Genomic DNA, 20,149 nt, shown 5'->3' with positions numbered 1-20,149 from the left:
GCTAAATGTTCCTACCCATTCTTCCTAGCAAACACCAACTCTCATGCACAGGATCCAGCCTTCATTTCGTCATGATCTCCAGGACAGTCTTTTAGACTGAACCTGGTATATAATGGGCACTAAATATATATTTCTTGAATGCAGAACTGAAATAATTTTCTCTCACTTTTATCCTTATGTATCCCTTTCACACACCAATACCACTTACAGTTCAGTGAGGAGTTTTAAGAGAACATTCACATTAATTGCAGCTCTCTTTACAATAGCCAGGACATGGAAGCAAACTAAGTGTCCATCCACAGATGAATGGATAAAGAAGATGTGACATATATATACAATGGAATATTACTCAGCCATTAGAGGAAACGAAATTGAGTTATTTGTAGTGAGGTGGATGGACCTAGAATCTGTCATAGAGAGTGAAGTAAAGTCAGAAAGAGAAAAACAAATACCGTATGCTAACACATATATATGGAATCTAAAAAAAAAAAAGGTTATAAAAAATGGTTATGAAGAACTTAGGGGCAGGACGGGAATAAAGACGCAGACCTACTAGAGAATGGACTTGCGGACGTGGGGAGGGGGAAGGGTAAGCTGGGACGAAGTGAGAGAGTGGCACGGACATATATACACCACCAAATGTAAAATGGATAGCTAGTGGGAAGTAGCCGCATAGCACAGGGAGATCAGCTCGGTGCTTTGTGACCACCTAGAGGGGTGGGATAGGGAGGGTGGGAGGGAGGGAGACGCAAGAGGGAAGAGATATGGGAACATATGTCTATGTATAACTGATTCACTTTGTTATAAAGCAGAAACTAACACACCATTGTACAGCAATTATACTCCAATAAAGATGTTAAAAAAAACATTCACAGATATGATGCATATCTAGATAAAAATTACTATAGAAAAAGGCCTATGTGATTTAAAATTACCCAGTTTTATATTTACTTCCTATCTCTACTACTTATGGGATATATGGTCTTGATTAAGATACATAGTACTTTCCAAAATTCATTTTTTTCTGTAAATTGTGGGTAAAAAAATTCGTCTTGTAGAATGCTCATGTAAATTAATGGAATATGAAATAATCTGCTTTATTGAGTAAAAAAATGTGGGAGGGATATGATTTACCATGCTTCTATCCAGGAATAAAAATCTTGATTAAAAGTCAGAAAAGGATCATCCAGTCCACTTATCTATATAGGATGATATTTGAATGGCATGTTTGACTAAGAGATTTATAGACAACAAAGGATTTTTTTGGACTAACAAAACCTCTTTTAAAGAGAAATAGCTTAATCTGGCCTTATTTAGAAACACCAAGAGTGAATACCTTCCCTCCAAGGGTTCATTGACCTTTACCATTACCCGTCATGAAGGAGCAGCTGAAGGTCCTTGACTAAAAGTTGAGACTCTTTTACTGTACACTCTTGATTACTTGTTTCTTGTCTTTTTCAACAATGCTGTGTTGATGACACTTCTAGGATATTCTAATTCTGTTATCCTGCCCTCTGCAAGCAAATGATTGTTACTGATATGTTTCTCTCTATATGGTCCATAGGTGTGTTTTCTTTTCTGTTTTAAGAACTTGCTGTCGTATGTACACGTACTATATTCACTAGTTCACCAGAACAAAAAGCATTTTTTACGTGCTGTGCCATCTGAAGGAATTTTTAAAATCCTTTGATAGGAAAAGTTTATTTTCTGATTGTGGTCCAAAATGAAATATATAATCCCTTCAGGCTGAAAAGGAAACACCACCATATATTTTCTACAAAACCAGTAACTTTATCCCTGGCTAGAGCAGCTGAGCTTTTGTTCCTATTTAACTATTTCTCACCTACTATCGCTTAGGCAGTTGTAAATGAAAAGTACCTATCACAGTACTTATTAAATAATAAACGGTCAATTAACATTATGTTTCTCTCTTCTTGCCTGTCAGCATGTGCCTGGGTATATACTAGGTGTAAAACTTAAGGTTTTATGTTTCACAAGAATTAAAGATTGACAAAAGGACACGAAAAAATCCATAAGGAAAAAATGATGTAAATAAAAAACAAAATATAGAACATAAATTATTGCAAAATATTAAAAATATTGATTGAAGAATTTTCTCAATAATTACTTACAAGTTTATCCAAAAGATCATGTATCTTTGTTCTACTTACAATTCAAGCAAGACTCAAGGGCTATAAAATGTCAAAGGTCTTCCTTCTGTCTAAACATCCTTCATCTTGCCACAGAGTGATCTTTCTAAAATGCAAAACTTATCATTTCACTCACCTCTTTAAAATTCCTCAGTGACATCCCTTGACCTATAGAATAAAATCTGATAGACTTAGGATGACACAAGCTCCTTGATGATATAGAAATTCCCCATTTCTCAAGTATGGGTATCTTTTCTATACTCCCTCATCATTAATCCTTCAATTCATCCTTAATGACAGTATGTTTTTCAGTATGTTGATGCTTTTAATATCAATTTTTTAATGTTAGGTGTACCTGCCCAAGCCAGTATTCTGGCTCAAGACACAAAAATTCTTACTTGTCTTTCAAGAATTCTGACTCAATCTTAAAAAAAATCTATCTCAGATGAGTGTCCACTCTCTTCTTTGTACTGCCCAGTTACTACATGATTCATTCACTTGTATGGTAACATGTAAAATAAATAACTGCAATTGGAGTGGTAATAAATTGTAACTGCTGCTTTGGACTTATACACATTCGAGGGCTGCAAAGTTTAGAAATGGTTTCCCTTCTAAACAGTCATAACTATTAATTCCACACTTCGTTTGGATACCCAGGATCCCACCCTCTGTGGGAACTTCACAACTATGACATATTACTGAAAGAGATTTGTCTACATAGGCAGATGAAGGAGGGCTGATCAAGTCAATCATGAGTAGTTCTGATTTCAGCTGGCAAATCTTTAAATGGTGCAGAGAGCTAGCATGGATGGCTCTCAGTGATAAAAACAGTGAGTGCGGCTACTTACATAGGCACACCTCACTCAAAGGCCCATGATAGTGTATAGTCTACAAGGATCAGTTTAACATTTGTGCAGCTTTCTGATGCTATAAATAATACATTTCAATAGTCTTTCTGTACCTAATCTCCTATCCCACTCCTCCTCCACCAGATCTGATGCCATCCTTGCCAGCTCCTGCAGTTCTACTCAGTCCTGCTGTGTCAACTATTCCCCTCCTCCCCAGCTCAGGGACCCTCCTCCAGTCCCTTCCTAAAGATTACTAAGCTTTTGTTGATTCTCTCTCCAATCTTTTGAAATGACATAAACTCGAGTTTTTTCAAATACCAGGCTTTTGATTGTCAAGTGCCTTTTATCTAAGCAAGTCCCTGTCTTAAAAATGAAAATTTTGGCTTCCAAAATTATTGTCTGTGATCTAGGTTTGTTTTAGAGGATAAAAAATGAAAGTGTTTATGGCAATCTTAATTTTTCTTATGACAATATGATTTCTTTCTGATTAAGTAGGAGGGAAGTTCACATATCTGGAAGAGCTGGAAAAAATGGCATGAACATTAATATTTCAAGTTTTCTTGGTAGTTTGGTTGTTTGGTTAGGTATATTAGGAAGCAACCAACCAAATATTGGTTTTCTCTTTATAAAAACAATACAACAATTTTTATTGGAAGATATAATAAAAATATATTGTATTTATCACTGAAAAATGAAAATACCCGGTTTCGTTCAGTTTTTCCATAACTAGTGATTTAGTTAAACTTCTTTTCAATGACACAGTGCATTGATCGAAGACAGTTATTTTTAACTCTCACTTGAGGTGTCTTTAAACCGCCTCCTGCTTTTCATGTCTGGATAGGTCTTACATGTAGATAGGATCCATTTACGTTTCTCCATTTGGGTTAGGGTTCAGCTCTAGGGTTTAAGACAAACAGTTATTATCAGTGAAAGTTTACTAAGTCCAACATACTTTATTTTTGATGGGCCTTTGAGGAATTAAATGATGGAAAAAAGTTTGGTCATATTTATGCTCGAATCCAAATAATTAAACAATAATTAGACAATACAATTCCACATCTTAAACTCTTTAGTATTGTTGTAAACTTATTTCTATTAAAAATTGATCTTTTTCAAACTAATGATTTAAACAAAAAAACTAAATTCTTTTGAATATCTTCTTTACTGATTCTTAAAACTTTTGGATACTTTTCAAAGTTAGCCAATTTGTGCCAGGTTTTATACTCCAGTATTATCCCAAATTGGCTGTAAATGCATAATTATAACATATATCTTTATTATTTATTAATATTAACTTTTATTTATAATTATATCATAGCCAGATGTGTGTTTTTGATAAACTGCTACCAAATTTCAGAAAATGCTTGATGAAGCTATCAAAGTAATAAATCTGTATGGTTCAGCTAATTTTTTTATTGGAGTATAATTGCTTTACAATGTTGTGTTAGTTTCAGCTGCACAATGAAGTGAATCAGCTATATGTATACATATATCCCCTCCCTCTTGGATCTCCCTCCCACCTGCCCCCATTCCACCCACCTAGGTCATCACAGGGCACGGAGCTGAGCTCCCTGTGCTATACAGCAGGTTCCCACTAACTATCTATATATTTTACACATGGTAGTGTATATATGTCAATCCTAATCTCCCAATTCATCCCACCCTCCCCTTCCCCCCATGTCCACACGTCCATTCTCTATGTCTGCATCTCTATTCCTGCCCTGCAAATATGTTAATCTGTACCATTTTTCTAGATTCCATATACATGAGTTAATATACGATATTTGTTCTTCTCTTTCTGACTTACTTCACTCTGTATGACAGACTCTAGGTCCATCTACATCTCTACAAATGACCCAGTTTCATTCCTTTTCATGGCTGAGTAATATTGCATTGTATATATGTACCACATCTTCTTTATCTGTCAGTGGACATTTAGGTTGCTTCCATGTCCTGGCTATCATAAATTGTGCTGCTATGAACATTGGGGTACATGTGTCTTTTTTAATTATGGTTTTCTCAGGGTATATGCCCAGTAGTGGGATTGCTGGGTCATATGGCAGTTCTAATTTTAGTTTTTTAAGGAACCTCCCTATTGTTCTCCATAATGGCTGTATCAATTTACATTCCCACCAACAGTGCTAGAGGTTTACCTTTTCTTCACACCCTCTCCAGCATTTATTGTATGTAGATTTTTTGATGATGGCCATTCTGACTGGTGTGAGGTGATATCTCCTTGTAGTTTTGATTTGCATTTCTCTAATAATTAGCAATGTTGAACATATTTTCATGTGCCTCTTGGCCATCTGTATGTCTTCTTTGGAGAAATGTCTATTTAGATCTTCTGCCCATTTTTTGATTGGATTGTTTGTTTCTTTGATATTGAGCTGCATGAGTTGTTTGCATATTTTGGGGATTAATCCTTTGTCAGTTGTTTCATTTGCAAATATTTTCTCCCATTCTGAGAGTTATCTTTTCGTCTTCTTTATGGTTTCCTTTGCTGTGCAAAAGCTTTTAAGTTTAATTAGGTCCCATTTGTTTTTTTTTGTTTGTTTTTATTTTCATTACTTTAGGAGATGGGTCAAAAAAGATCTTGCTGCAGTATTGCTTTGGCTATTCAGGGTCTTTGGTGTTTCCATACAAATTGTAAAATTTTTTTTTCTAATTCTGTGAAAAATGCCATTGGTAATTTGATAGGGATTGCATTGAATCTGTAGATTGCTTTGGGTAGGATAATCATTTTCACAATATTGATTCTTCCAATCCAAGAACATAGTATATCTGTCCATCTGTTTGTGTCATCTTTGATTTCTTTCATAAGTGTTTATAGTTTTCTGTGTACAGGTCTTTTGCCTCTTTAGGTAGGTTTATTTCTAGCTCTTTTATTCTTTTTGGTTCAACTAATTTTACACTTAATTGCCAATGTTCAACAGGTGTTCCTGAATGCAAAACTATCACATTTGGTGGTTTGGGGGTCTTTTTTTTGTTTTGATCTGGAGTTCAATACAGACTTTTCAACTTAAGATTCTAAAATTAGTTAAGTCAGAAGTTACATTTTTTTCTCCCGTATTAGCGAAGGGACATTTGTTCATGAAAGTTTAGAGAACATGTTTAGTACATTGTTTTTATTTTATGCTAACATTTAAAAGATAAATAAGTATGAAACGTCTATACCATTATAGTTTTCACAGGAAAACATACTAGCTTCTATTTATTATCTGACTTAGATTTCCTAACTTTGCTGTTAATTAAAATTTTAAAAATTCTAGTAAACTTAATTATTTGTGTAATTTAAATAAAACATCAGCTGCCACTAATATTATTTTGCTTCAAAGTTATAGTGTTAATGTCAAGATAAATTACAAAGATTAGCTAGAGTTTAGGAAAGTCAACACGTTTTTTTTTAAATCTTTTTATATTGATTACATATTCTACAGAAAAACATTGTTCTTTTGCTTAAATTTATTTTTAGGCCCTTTGAAACACCTCTCCATTCCTAAAATCATGTTTGTGTTCAGAGTGCTGAAGTTCATTTGAGTTATCTAGTTCAATAAATATAATGTCTATTTTTCTTCAGCCCATTAACTTGATGAAATTGATGTTACACATTACGTAGGAGCTTCAATTAATATTTTTTTGGATTGTTCTAAGAAAACCTTCAACACAGCGATCATGGCTCTATGATGCCTGTTTCTTCATTCAGTTCATAATATTGTCCTTCATCTTATCAAGAAAAGTATTTTTGTCACTGAAAGGCAAATCTTATTACATTAGAAAGACTAAGAAGTCACAATGGCAAGTAAGTTGGCAGAACTAAAGAAGTCCAATAAAAAAAGGTACTCTCTTTCTGAAACATACCCTACTCTTTTGATTCAAAATGTAGGTACAAGCTTCACACCAGCACATGGTATGTTGCCACCATGGACAACTTTTAAATTTATTCTGTGGATAAATTTTCAATCTAGTTTATTGTCTAGCATTTTGAAATGCATCAGATTCTTTCAGATTCATAAAATTTTAGTCTAGCAGTGACACATCTATCATTTAGCTGTTCTCTTAATACTGTAAAACAAACTAACCCAAAACTCAGTGGATTATAGCAGTAAGCATTTATATCTCTTTCATGCAACTGAGGGGGTCATCTGATCTAGACTGGTCTTCATTGAGCTTGACTCCAATCCAGGTAAGGTTAAGGCCTACCACAGATCTCCTCTTGATCCAGAGACACATGAACTAAAAGACAACATTCATAGTATACAATGGGGAAACAAGGATGTGCTCACATTCAAAAGGGGGACAGTGGGAGACACATAACATTAGCTGGTCTAAGAATTCTGAAATCCTGCTGAGCAAATGTTGCTAAATTATTCTACCTGGAGATCGCAAATGCTCTTAATTAGGCCCTCGTTATATTCCCTGGGGGTGGCTCCTTGGTCCATTGTTCTCCATAGGTCTTAGCTCCAAGATTCCTCCTCTACCATCATCTTTCCTGGTCTGCACTGAAGAGGCCATTGAAAAATATGCCCTTCTTGGCATAAATAAGTTTTTAAAATTTGTAGATTTTAGATATTCAGCAGTAGAAATTTAGATATTCAGCAATCTTTTAAAATCTCTAAGAGTGTACCTCATTTGAATTTTTCTATATATTGACTTTTTAACATGGCAACCTCATGAACAACCTGTACTTAAAATAATTTTGATTAACAAGCCTTCCCATTCTGTGGCTTCCAACAACGAACATCATTTCTCACTTACACAACTGTGACTTGTTTGACATTTGGGTGGTTTAGGCTGGTGTCATCTGACCTTGGCTCCAGGACTCAGATTGGGGTGAGGTCTGCTGCACATACCCTTAATCCTTCAGAGACCAGCAGGCTATCTGGGCAGGCTCTTTTCATGGTGATGGCAGAAGATCAAGAGGGCAAGACCAAATGTAAAAGAACATTTCAAGTTTCTACTTTTGTCATGTCCACTCACATCACATTTGCCAAAGCAAGTGATATAGCCAAGTCCACAAGGAGTTTGAGGGAAGTTAACTAAAGTTGGGAATCATGAAGGAAGCATTTACAAAAAAGTCACAATGCCCTAGTGTACTTGATTGATGCTTAATTATTTCCCTGAACAAACAGTTGAAAATTACTAAGATTCAGTATTGGAAAAAGCTCCATGCAGAGTAAGAATTCCTCATAGAGTAAATTCCTGATAGCAATTTATAATTTGTAAGGAATCTGCATATGCTTCATGTCAGTTGATCCTTATGACAATTTGCTAAGGTAGATTGGACTGGTGCAATTATATATAATTTTACAAATGAGTAACTTAGGCAAAAATGACCAGAATGTGGCAGTTAGGACTCAACTCTTCTTAGCCACTGCTTGCCTTCTACAGCACACTGCTTTTTCAGTAGCAATTTCCAGAAAAGCAATCTCCTAAGGGAACAACAATAATGGTAAAGAATGGGAAAGTTGCCACGGAAAAGCTTGTTCCTTCCTTCTTTAGTTTGTATCACCAGGGCTGCTTGAATTTCCAACAGCTTTCTTCTGCTAGTTTTATTCCATGGCAGTAGGTACAGTCCTGGAGTTTCCATTCTCTCTCTTAAGGTTATCATCATATCTTGATTTCTGGCTACCAATTTATGTAGTTAACTACCATTCCATTTTGGCTACATATCAATTAAGTTTTTTCCACTGGAAGTCTTCCAATAGATATTAAAATGTATTCTTCTACTTGTTAATAGCTAGAATGCATAGGTGGACACATACAAATTTCTGACTGCCTAATCTGAATAAATATAGGACGGGAGAATATTGTTGTATAATGTTGGCAAAGACAAAGCACTACATTTCAGATGCTTCCTCTCAAAATTTTTTAAATAGGAGAGATGACAAGAAACAGATAAAAAGTATCTTTTTATAGGCCAAACCAATACCCCATATCTACTAAAATAATTTATTTCACAAAGTAGTATTTTAGCTTGTTCATAGTGTTTGGGAGGACACATTTTTACTGTTTCCTTGTCTTACAGAATTTATAGTTAGTTTAGGAAACTCTTTTGAGTCACATTACTTGACCTTTTTGCTACTTGAATAACTAGTATCTTTTTCTATTAAGCACAAAGAAAAATAGAAGTTCATATTTCACTGTACAGAAATATTTTTTACTGCATATGTCCTTCATATATGCTTCATGTGCTGCTGGTATTTTCATAAAATTATTCATTCAAGAATAAAATTATTTAAAGTAATTTCTTCAACTCACTTATTAATCAGCTGAATTCTGACTGAGACATTTCTAAGAAATAGAGGAATTAGAACTGATGCGTGAGTTGATAAAAATTCATGAGAGTTACGTATAGGCACATTTAAAAGAGAAAATATAAGCTAAAAGTTAATGGAAGCCACATACAGGTGATGGGTAATTTTACAAATTTGAATGTCATGAATGGTTGAGCAAGGTGAGTAAGCCCCAGGATATCAACACCTGAACACTGAGGAAATGTGTCCCGTTTGCTTGCCACTCTTACTCGTAATGGATTTTTCTAAGTGCATCCTGAAGGCTTCCACTGAAGAACAAACTCAAAAAAACTTAAAATCTGTGATTGCTTGAGCAGAATAAAAAAACAAAATCACATTGTAACTTCTGAAATGGAAGGTTAAGTAAATTTAAAGTGAGATCACTGCTTTATGCCATTGGTTTGAACATGATTTGGGGGGATTGGAGATAAGTGAAGCCTAAGGCTGATTTAGATGAATGAATCTTTGGAAGCTGAGCCTGAAGCAGTCGAATGAAATACCTAAGCAATAAAGCTATATAATGGCACTGTGAAATTATTTTCTTTTCCCTCCAAACTATCAAAGACTTAGAGGAAAGAAAATCTACTCAAGGTTCAAGGGATACCAGTATGACTGTATTGGAAGTACATATAAATATATTGTCTCAGACTGCTAGTCAGCTTAGTTCCAAGTGTATGGGGCAGTAAGTTTTCAGAACATTTTGAAGCTGCTGTATGCTTTTCGGCTACAAATCTCAGCATTTCCCTTCTAATATTTACTCTTATATCATGCTGTTTCAAATATTTCTAGAAAAATTCTGTTTCTTAGAATAAAAAAGTCTGCATTTAAAAAGATTCTCCTTTCAGAATACACCCCTTTCCTAGACCTAGTAAGTCATACATTAGTATTTCTCAGATTGATGACATTAGAATTCAGTTCTTCTCAGAGGAATACATATTAAATACCTAGCATATACAAAACATTGTACTGTTTATTGCAGGGAATGTAAAAAATGAATGATACCTATTAGCTGTTAATTTGCTATGTATCAGGATAAATACAAAATGCATTGTCTGTAATATTTCAATTAAATCTAACAGCATCCCTATTTGTCAGGTACTATTATGCTTCTTACTTTATAGTCAGATTAAGAAACTGAAAGTCACACCTTTTTTAAGAGACTGAGCAAAGATTAGAATCTAAGCCATCAAAGTCCAGAGTCAGCACTCTTAAATGATTTTAAGTTTTGGTTTACAACTAGTTAGGATGGTGGGTGAATAAGACAAAGACTCATAGCACAGGATGACAGGTACCAAATAGAGGTCTATTACTCAACAAATCAGACTCCTGAATAAGGTCACATCAGTATGAAATAGCCAAAATATAATAAATTGTCCAAGTGCTGATGTGCCAATTTAGCAGGAAATTCAGCTTTTTAAAAAGGGTTTCCATTTTCAAATATTTCAGCGAATCCCCAGGTTTGCTTAAAGTTGCCCACCCTCTTTCAGGTACCTGCCTCTACCTGCCAGAAGTGTGCCAGTGGTTAAGGCTGAATTCTGCACCTACTAAACGTACCCCCTGTATGTTCCAGTCATCTGTGCTCCGGCATGAATGCCAGTCTTGGACAGTTACAGTTTTTGATCACAGTGTAGAAGTTCTGGCCACAACACCAAGATGAGGTTCTGAACAATCTGCTCACTCCACACATCCCCTTATCCCATTCATGTCCACCATCTGTCACTAGGGCATATCTCTGCTGATTTTTCAAAATGGAAGTGATTTGATAAGTTACAATAGATCATACTTATTTATGCCTAATCAGCAGGACCCCACAGCAAAACTGGCAGGGCCCCAGTTGATGTAGTCCTTTAGTTTTAATATCATTTTGAATCTTCAAAAGGCATTCAGGCAGGTTTTGTGTGTGTGTGTGTGTGTGTGTGTGTGTAATTCATGAGGCACGGGGGTATCTAGGCAGGAAAATGATCTAGCAAGATTTCCCCAGTTGGGCTCCACACCAAAGGTAGCTCACATACCCATCACCCTATCTCAGAGTAAATCTCTTCTTAAGAGTGACCACTGCCTCGTTTCCCAATTGGGTATTGAAGGGTATCACCTTGACTTCTCAGACATATTTAAATATCTTTACTTATGATATGTGGAAGGAGGGTTATACCCTAATTCAGTGGTTTTAGTGGGACGTGCCCAGATCACACTCCAGATAAGTTAAATCAGAATGTTTGAGGGTTGGAGCCAGGCATCAGTACTTTTTTTATTGAAGTATAGTTTATTTTCAATGTTGTATTAGTTTCTGGTATACAGCAAAGTGATTCAGATATAGATAGTTAGATAGATAGATAGATAGATAGGTAGATAGATAGATAGATAGACATATATATTCTTTTTCATATTTTTTCCATTATGGTTTATTACAGGATATTGAATATAGTTCCTGTGCTATACACTAGGACCTTGTTGTTTATTTTATATATAGTAGTCTGTATCTGCTAATCTCAAACACCTAATTTATCCCTCCCTCGCCCCCTTTCCCCTTTGGTAACCCTAAGTTTGTTTTCTATGTCTGTGAGTCTCTTTCTGTTTTGTAAATAAGTTCATTTGTATCTTTTTCTTTTTTAGATTCCACATATAAGCAATATCATATGATATTTGTCTTTCTCTGTCTGGCTTGCTTCCCTTAGTATGGTAATCTCTAGGTTCATCCATGTTGCTGCAAATGGCATTATTTCCTTCTGTTTTATGGCTGAGTAATATTCCATTGTGTATATATACCACATCTTCTTTATCCATTCATCTGTTGATGGATGCTTAAGTTGCTTCCATGTCTTGGCTACTGTAAATAATGCTGCAATGAACATTGGGGTGCATGTGTCTCTCTGAATTAGAGTTTTCTCTGGATATATGCCCAGGAGTGGGATTGCAGGATCATATGGTAATTCTATTTTTAGTTTTTGAGGAACCTCCATTGTGTTCTCCATAGTGACTGCACCAATTTATATTCCCACCAACACTGTAGGAGGGTTCCCTTTTCTCCACACTCTCTCAAGCATTTATTATTTGTGGACTTTTTATGATGCTGGTTATGAACAGTGTGAGCTGATACCTCACTGTATTTTTCATTTGCATTTCTCTAATAATTAGTGTTGTTGAGCATCTTTTCATGCCAAGCATCAGTATTTTTAAAGATAACCAAGGGATACCACTGCGTAGAAAAGTTTGAAAACCACGGTACTTAACCATTTTTCCACAGGAAGACTAGTCTATGCCTGTGTAAATTTGTAGGTGCAAATAATGACCATATTTACTTATGCCAATAAGACTAAAATTCATATGCATGTATGTATGTATCTATCATCTATGTCACGTGTAGGATGGCATTTAATTTTGACTGTCAACAGCATCAAAACTTCAGGGTTTGTGAAAATACCCTGTTTAATTCATGAAGAACTATAAGGATTCCAAGATTTCACCCTATTTATGGAATTATCAAAGACTTCCTACACAGGAAAGAATTGAATAGATATTTGAACATGGCCAGGATTTCCATCTTGAATCACCCTAGTGCAGTTTATTGGGTATTGTTTACTTTTGATTTATAGCCTAATATTTATTTTAACATTTTATTTCAGATTTCAAAGGCTGAGAATTAGTGAAAGAAACCCTAACAAAACCTTATTAATATCCCATTTTTCAGAGTGGTAAGGGCTCACTTTAAGGCTGATGGGTACACTCACATGTCTCAGCAAGTCAGCATAAAGGAGTGTCTGTTTTAGGTGTTCCTCTTGGGAGCAAGTGGCCATGACAAATCAGTGGCAGAACTATTTCCTTCAAGAGAAGCAGTCATAACAAAAGCAAAATCAACATAGCACAGCTTCCTCTAGAAACAGCAAACAGAAAACCCACTGGACCTATGGAAAGATTCTACAGGTCAGATGTAAGAAACCTCATGGAATTTTCAGAGTAAATACCTCTTTCTAAACGCAGAAGACCAGTGTTAGATTCTCAGCATATAGGTCATTGCCTCCTAGTACTTAAGATACAGTCAACAAATATTTGTTGAATGGGATTTCTGATATAGATTTGCAGCAAGAGAGGAAAAGAGAGAGGAAAGAAGGAAGGGATAGGGAGGGAGGCAGGGACAGAGAGAATTTTAGATAATTTTATTTTTCATTCACTTTCCTAGGCAGTCAGGTCAAGGTAGTCATTTTCATCACTTGATCCCCAGGCTCTAGCCTATTGTCTGAAACGTAAAAAAGTACTAAACAAGTTCTTCTTGAATAAATGCCTAAATAAGAATCAAGAAATTTCATGAAACTAGCACTCACTAATCCAAAGAAAAGAACACTTGTTGATCAAGAATGATTGCATGAATGTAAAAAGTTTAAGATATTTAAAAATATTGTGGAGGCAGCGGAGATCATTGGACACCATGGGGTCCTCAGTTGTATCCTACTGACAGTTCACCATCCACCCAGGAATCCACAGAGTATTTCATTTAAGTAAGCGAATATGGTATGTATTAAATATAATTTTTGGAAGTTATTAAGGTATTCTTTATGGCCACATATATACACATATATGATCAATATTGGTAAGTATTTCATGAACATGTGAAAGTGTCCTTAACAGCCTCCTTTGAATTCCACTGAAGTTTGAATAAAATCAAACTTGGTACAGTGGCTGAGTAAGAGCTATATGTGCTATCTCCTGCCTGCCTCACAGGTTGTGTCTTCTCTCTCTCTTTAAGTAATTTTTTTTTAATTGAAGTGTAACTGACCTACAACACAATGTTAGTTCCAGGTGCACAACATAGTGACTTAATATTTACAGGTTGTATTCTCTTGAATATAGACTCTGAGACAAAGTTTAGTGTGCAATATGTTTATTAAGGAACACACTTGAGATTATAACCTGTAGAAAGGAACAGAAAAAAAGCAGGATTAAATGGAGGGAGAAACGGAGCTCTGATACAAGCCTGACAGCTCAGCCAATCCCATGGGGTCCTCCAGATAATATATCCACCCTTCATGGTTGTCTTTCATTGAGCGAAATGGCTTGGCCTTTATACCCCTGTCTTGATCTGTCTTAAGAGGTGGGGAAGGGGGTGCATTGATTGGGGAAGCTCTCTGCAGCTGAAGTGATCCCTCAAAGTGTTGAGAACTAAAGGCTATCCTTCCCTGACTCCTTGCTTTCCTCACACACTGGCTTTCCGTCCAATTTCTGCCTAAGGGTCCAGTTATGCTTTATTGTATCACCCTTAATAGTTTTATCATAGATGTTACAGCAAACTTTAAGTATCTTTTTTCTTCTTCTTTATTTTTTGTCTTCCCAGTTTGAATGTAAGCTTCCTGAGGGCACTGACCTTGCCAGTTTTGTCACTGAATTTTTTCCCCATTCCTCAGAGTAGGCACTCTATATATTTTTATTGGATGAATAAATCTTCAGTTGACTTTGCTTATTGCCTTCATATCTTTTAATGTCTTTGCTTACATTTTCTATACTTGATAGATCAAATTTTACAAGGACTATAATAAAGGCCACAGCCATATGGAGGTTCGTCAAATTTTCTTTTTATTTCTAGGATAATTTTTTCTTATGCATTTCACAGTTATGTCCTTTGTCACATAAAACTCTATTACTGCTATATGTAATTTACACATCGTCTTTTTTATGATATCAAAATATCTTTTTGTCATATTTAATGCATTTGGCTTTTAATTTCACTCTACCTGATATTGAATTGTTATATGTATGTTCCTGATACATCTTTGTAAGTAAACTACTATCTGAAACTTTATAAGATTTTCTCTCAACTTAGAACTTGTGGAGTACTTTCAATTGAAAAGGTTAATTTTTCTTCCATTCAGGGACATTTCTCTATGTTTATATTCAACATATATGCACTAAAAGATACATACATGATGGTAATGGAGACATACACAGACTTGAGGACAAATATTGTGATCCAAAATTTCTAAGTTATTAGGTTGTCCTGTGAACAAGAAAGACAAATTTTCAGACATGTGGTGGTTCAGGGAAAAAAAATTATCACTTTATTTCTTTTTTGTCATCGTTACTCAAAGTTATATTCCAACTAGCCAAAATAGGATTCACATGAAGAATTCAAGAATGAGAAGGAAAGATGTGGCATTAAAGGAATAATGGCCCTGGTATACTTTGAACCACTAACAAAATAAGGTATTTATTACATTTTTGGTGGAGAAGGCTTGTGTCAGCATAATAACAATACAAAAAGCCACAAAGAAAAAGACTGATATATTTGAATAACAGCAGTAACAGTGTAAGCTTCTGTGTTATAAAATAATAAATCCATATGTAGAACTAGGATTTATTTGGAGCAATGTGTTCAGTGTAAGTGTTGGAAGATAAAATTGAAGAAACCTGCTGAAAGGACAGAATAAATAGTTAATGAAATTAAATAATAAAAGAAGTAGTAAGGATAATAATAGCTAACACAAATATAGCACTTCATATGTGCAGGCACCATTCTAAGTACTTTTCATTATTAACCTATCAATTCTCTTTATCCATCTAATTGAAGCTCCAGAAAAGGGAAGCAGAGACAATTTTGAAGGAAATAACAAGAAGTTTTCTATCACTGCAAAATATATTTTCCATCAAGTACTTAAAACAATGAAAGGAATAAGATCCAATTTAAAGCACACCCATATTTTACTGTACTTGCTCCAGATTTTTTTAAAGAAATAGAGCATGACTTGAAATTCCTGATTATCCATCTCCGAACTCATTGCTCTCCATCATCTGTCCTTTCTCAGAGTAAACCACCATCCAGAATTAGTGGTACAAATTCAGAGGCATGATTTATGCTATGATTAAGTAGATAGTTGTCCCCAAGCAATCGATTTGCTGTTTTTCAATCTGTATGTAAATTATTTATTTCCAGAATTTTCTACAACTTCTGTTTTTTGTGCAATATTGTGTTCTTGAGTTTTATCCATGGTAAAAATTTTAATATTTACTTGTTAATTTTAAATACTTGGGCTGAGAGCAGATTGCTCTGAAAAGGTTTGTGTTTGTGTTTCCTGCTGGTGCCTCAGCAATATCACCAACCTAGAATCATTTATTTCTTTTGCTCTCTCTCTCTCTCGCTCTCGCACACTCTCTCTCTCGAATTGAGAGTTCTTGAATCATTTAAATAGTGGAAAAACTGAACTCCAAAGTCTTCAGTGGGCAGGATTGTGATTTTAATTTCAATGGGAAAATGTCTAGCCTCTTACCTACCTGCACTCTAAACCTAAGCCAAGCAGACAAGCTTCTTTGCCATGCCCCTGTAACAGTGGGAAGAATTTTTTGACCTACATTTTATAAAGTGAGTAGCCTTTGAAAATGTTGGCTTCATTTACTGCTTCCCTTTGCCATTCCTATGGACTGTGTGATGATGGTCTTTCCTTTGGGATTAAAAAAGTCTGAAAAACCACCCAGTGAAGCCATTGGACTCTTAATCCTCTCACTAGTTTTTTTTTTTTAATTTTGTTGAGGATAGTTGATTTACAATCTTGTCTTTAAATTATACTGTACAGTAATGACTCAGTTATACATATATAACTGTATATATATATAGTTTTTCATATTCATTTTCATTGTGGTTTATCACAGGACATTGCATATAGTTCCCTGTGCTATGCAGTAGGACCTTATTGTTTATCCATTCTATATATACTAGTTTGCATCTGCTAATCCCAAACAATCCTTCTCTCCCCCATCCTCCCTCTCGCTTGGCAACCACAAGTCTGTTTTCTATATTTGTGAGTCTATTTTTGTTTCATAGGTATGTTCATTTGTGTTGTATCTTAGATTCCATATATAAGTGATATCATATGGTATTTGTCTTTCTCTTTCTGACTTACTATGCTTAGTATGATAATCTCTAGGTCCATCCATGTTGCTGCAAATGGCATTATTTCATTCTTTTTAATGGCTGAGTAATATTCCATTGTATATATGTACCACATCTTCTTTATCCATTCATCTGTTGATGGACATTTGAGTTGTTTCCATGTCTTGGATATTGTAAATAGTGCTGCTGTGAACATAGAGGTGCATGTATCTTTTCAAATTATAGTTTTGTCGGGGAATATGCCCAGTAGTGGGATTGCTGGATCATACGGCAACTCTATTTTTAGTTTTTAGAGGAAATCTCCATAGTGTTCTCCACAGTGGCTGCACCATGTTACACTCCCACCAACAGTGTAGGAGGGTTCCCTTTTCTCCACACCCTCTCCAGCATTTCTTGTTTGTAGATTTTTGATGATGGCCATTCTGACAGGTGTGAGCTGGTACCTCATTTTTGTTTTGATTTGCATTTCTCTAATAATTAGCAATGATGAGCATCTTTTCATGTGCCTATTGGCCACCTGTATGTTTTCTTTGGAAAAGTGTCTATTTAGGTCTTCTGCCCACTTTTTTTTTTTTTTTTTTTTTTTTTTTTTGTGGTACGCAGACCTCTCACTGTTGTGGCCTCTCCTGTTGTGGAGCACAGGCTCTGGACGTGCAGGCTCAGAGGCCCTGGCTCATGGGCCCAGCCGCTCCGCAGCATGTGGGATCTTCCTGGACCGGGGCATGAACCTGTGTCCCCTGCATCGGCAGGCAGACTCTCAACCACTGCACCACCAGGGAAGCCCTCTGCCCACTTTTTGATTGGGTTGTTTGATCTTTTGTTCTTGAGTTAATGAGCTGTTTGTATATTTTGGAAATTAAGTCCTTTTTGTCACATCATTTGGAAATATTTCCTTCCAGTCTGTAGGTTGTCTTTTTGTTTTGTTTATAGGGTTTTTTTGTTTTGTTTTTTTGGGGGGTTTTTTTGCTATGCAAAAGCTTGTAAGTTTTTAGGTCCTATTTGTTTATTTTTGCTTTTATTTCTACTGCCTTGGGAGACTGACCTCAGGAAATATTGGTATGATTTATGTCAGAGAATGTTTTGCCTATGTTCTCTTCTAGAAGTTTTATGATGTCTTGTCTTATATTTAAGTCTTAAGCCATCTTGAGTTTATTTTTGCATATCATGTGAGGGTCTGTTCTAGTTTCATTGATTTACGTGAGGATGTCCAACTTTACCAACTCCACTTGCTGAAGAGGCTGTCTTTTCCCTATTGTATATTCTTGCATCCTTTGTCAAAAGATTAATCATCCATAGGTATGTGGGTTTACTTCTGGGCTCTCTATTTTGTTCCATGATCTATATGTCTGTTTTTGTGCCAATACCATGCTGTTTTGATTACTGTAACTTTGTAGTATTGTCTGAAGTCTGGGAAGGTTATGCCTCCTGCTTTGCTCTTTTTCCTCAGGATTGCTTTGGCAATTCTGAGTCTTTCATGGTTCCATATAAATCTTAGGATTATTGGTTCTAGTTCTGTGAAAAATGTCATGGGTATTTTGATAGCATTAAATCTGTAGACTGCTTTGAATAGTATAGCCATTTTGATAATATTATTTTTTCCAATCCAAGAACATGGGATATCTCTCCATTTCTTTGCATCATCTTCAATTTCCTTTATTAATGTTTTGTAGTTCTCAGCATATAAGTCACCTCCTTGGTCAGGCTTTTTCCTAAGTATTTTTTTATGTGATTTTAAAAGGGATTGTTTGTTTACATTTCGTTTCTGATACTTTATTGTTAGTGTAATGAAATGCAACCAATTTCTGTAAGTTAATGTTGTATCCTGCTACCTTACTGTATTCGTTTATCAGTTCTAGTAGTTTTTTTGTGGAGACTTTAGGGTTTTATATATGTAGTATCATGTCATCTGCATATAATGACAGTTTTACCTCTTCCTTACCAATTTGAATACCATTTCTTTCTTTTTCTTGTCTGATTGCTGTGACTAAGACTTCCAATACCCTGTTGAGGAGAATTGTTGAGAGTGGGCATCCTTGTTTTGTTCCAGACTTTAACAGGAAGACTTTTAGTTTTTCACCATTGAGTATTATCTTGGCTGTTTTTTTGTCATAAATAGCTTTTATTATGGTGAGATATGTTCCGTCTGTACCCACTTTCATAAGGATTTTTATCATGAATGGATATTGAATTTTATCAAATGCTTTTTAAGCATCTATTAAGATGGTCATGTGTTTTTTGTTGATGTGGTGTATCACACTGATAGATTTGCATATGTTGAATCATACTTGTGACCCTGGGATGAATCCAACTTGGTCGTGGTGTATGATCTTTTTTATGTGTTGTTGATTCAGTTTGCTAATATTTTGTTGAGAATTTTTGCATCTATATTCATCAAGTATATTGGCCTGTAATTTTCTTTTTTGGTAGTGCCTTTGTCTGGTTTTAGCATCAGGGTGATGGTGGCTCCATAGAATGTCTTTGGGAGTGTTCTCTCCTCTTCAGTCTTTAGGAAGAATTTGAGAAGGATCAGTATAAGTTCTTTATATGTTTGGTAGAATTTGCGCGTGAAGCATCTGATCCTGGACTTTCATTTGTAGAGAAATTTTTTATTGCAGATTCTATTTCACTCCCAGTTTTCAGTCTGTTCAAGTTATCTATTTCTTCTTGTTTCAGTTTTGGCAGGCTGTATGTTTCTAAAAAGTTGTCCATTTCTTCTAGGTTGTTGAATATGTTGTCATATAATTATTCATAGTATTCTCTTATGGTTTTTTTGTATTTCTGTGGTGTCAGTTGTGATTTCTGCTCTTTCATTTCTTATTTTGTTTGTTTGGGTTTTCTCTCTTTTCTTCTTGGTGAGCCTGGCCAGAAGGTTTGTCAATTTTGTTTACCCTTTCAAAGAACCAGCTCCTGGTTTTATTGATTTTTTCTGTTTTTTTTTTAAAAAAATCTCTATTTTATTTATTTCCTCTCTAATCTTTATTGTCT

At 35.3% G+C, this 20,149-nt stretch overlaps 1 long non-coding RNA gene across 2 annotated transcripts in view; it reads right to left on the bottom strand.

The window, feature by feature from the left end:
- Positions 1-3,704: 3,704 nt before the first annotated feature.
- LOC114484726 (uncharacterized) overlaps positions 3,705-20,149 on the bottom strand; it is a 32,274-nt gene continuing 15,829 nt past the window's right edge. Inside the window, exon 3 of one of the 2 annotated variants that reach the window (XR_003677945.1) lies at positions 3,705-3,895. This is a non-coding gene — a long non-coding RNA (uncharacterized lncRNA). Of the gene's footprint in view, positions 3,896-15,215; positions 15,278-20,149 lie in introns of those variants that run through there. The other variant, XR_003677946.1, reaches the window with a different exon arrangement.

The sequence above is a fragment of the Physeter macrocephalus genome, chromosome 21 (genome assembly GCF_002837175.3).
Source record: "Physeter macrocephalus isolate SW-GA chromosome 21, ASM283717v5, whole genome shotgun sequence".
Classification (NCBI taxonomy): Eukaryota; Metazoa; Chordata; class Mammalia; order Artiodactyla; family Physeteridae; genus Physeter; species Physeter macrocephalus.
The sequence above is the reverse complement of the archived record's forward strand: the minus strand, read 5'-3'. Positions and strand labels throughout refer to the sequence as shown.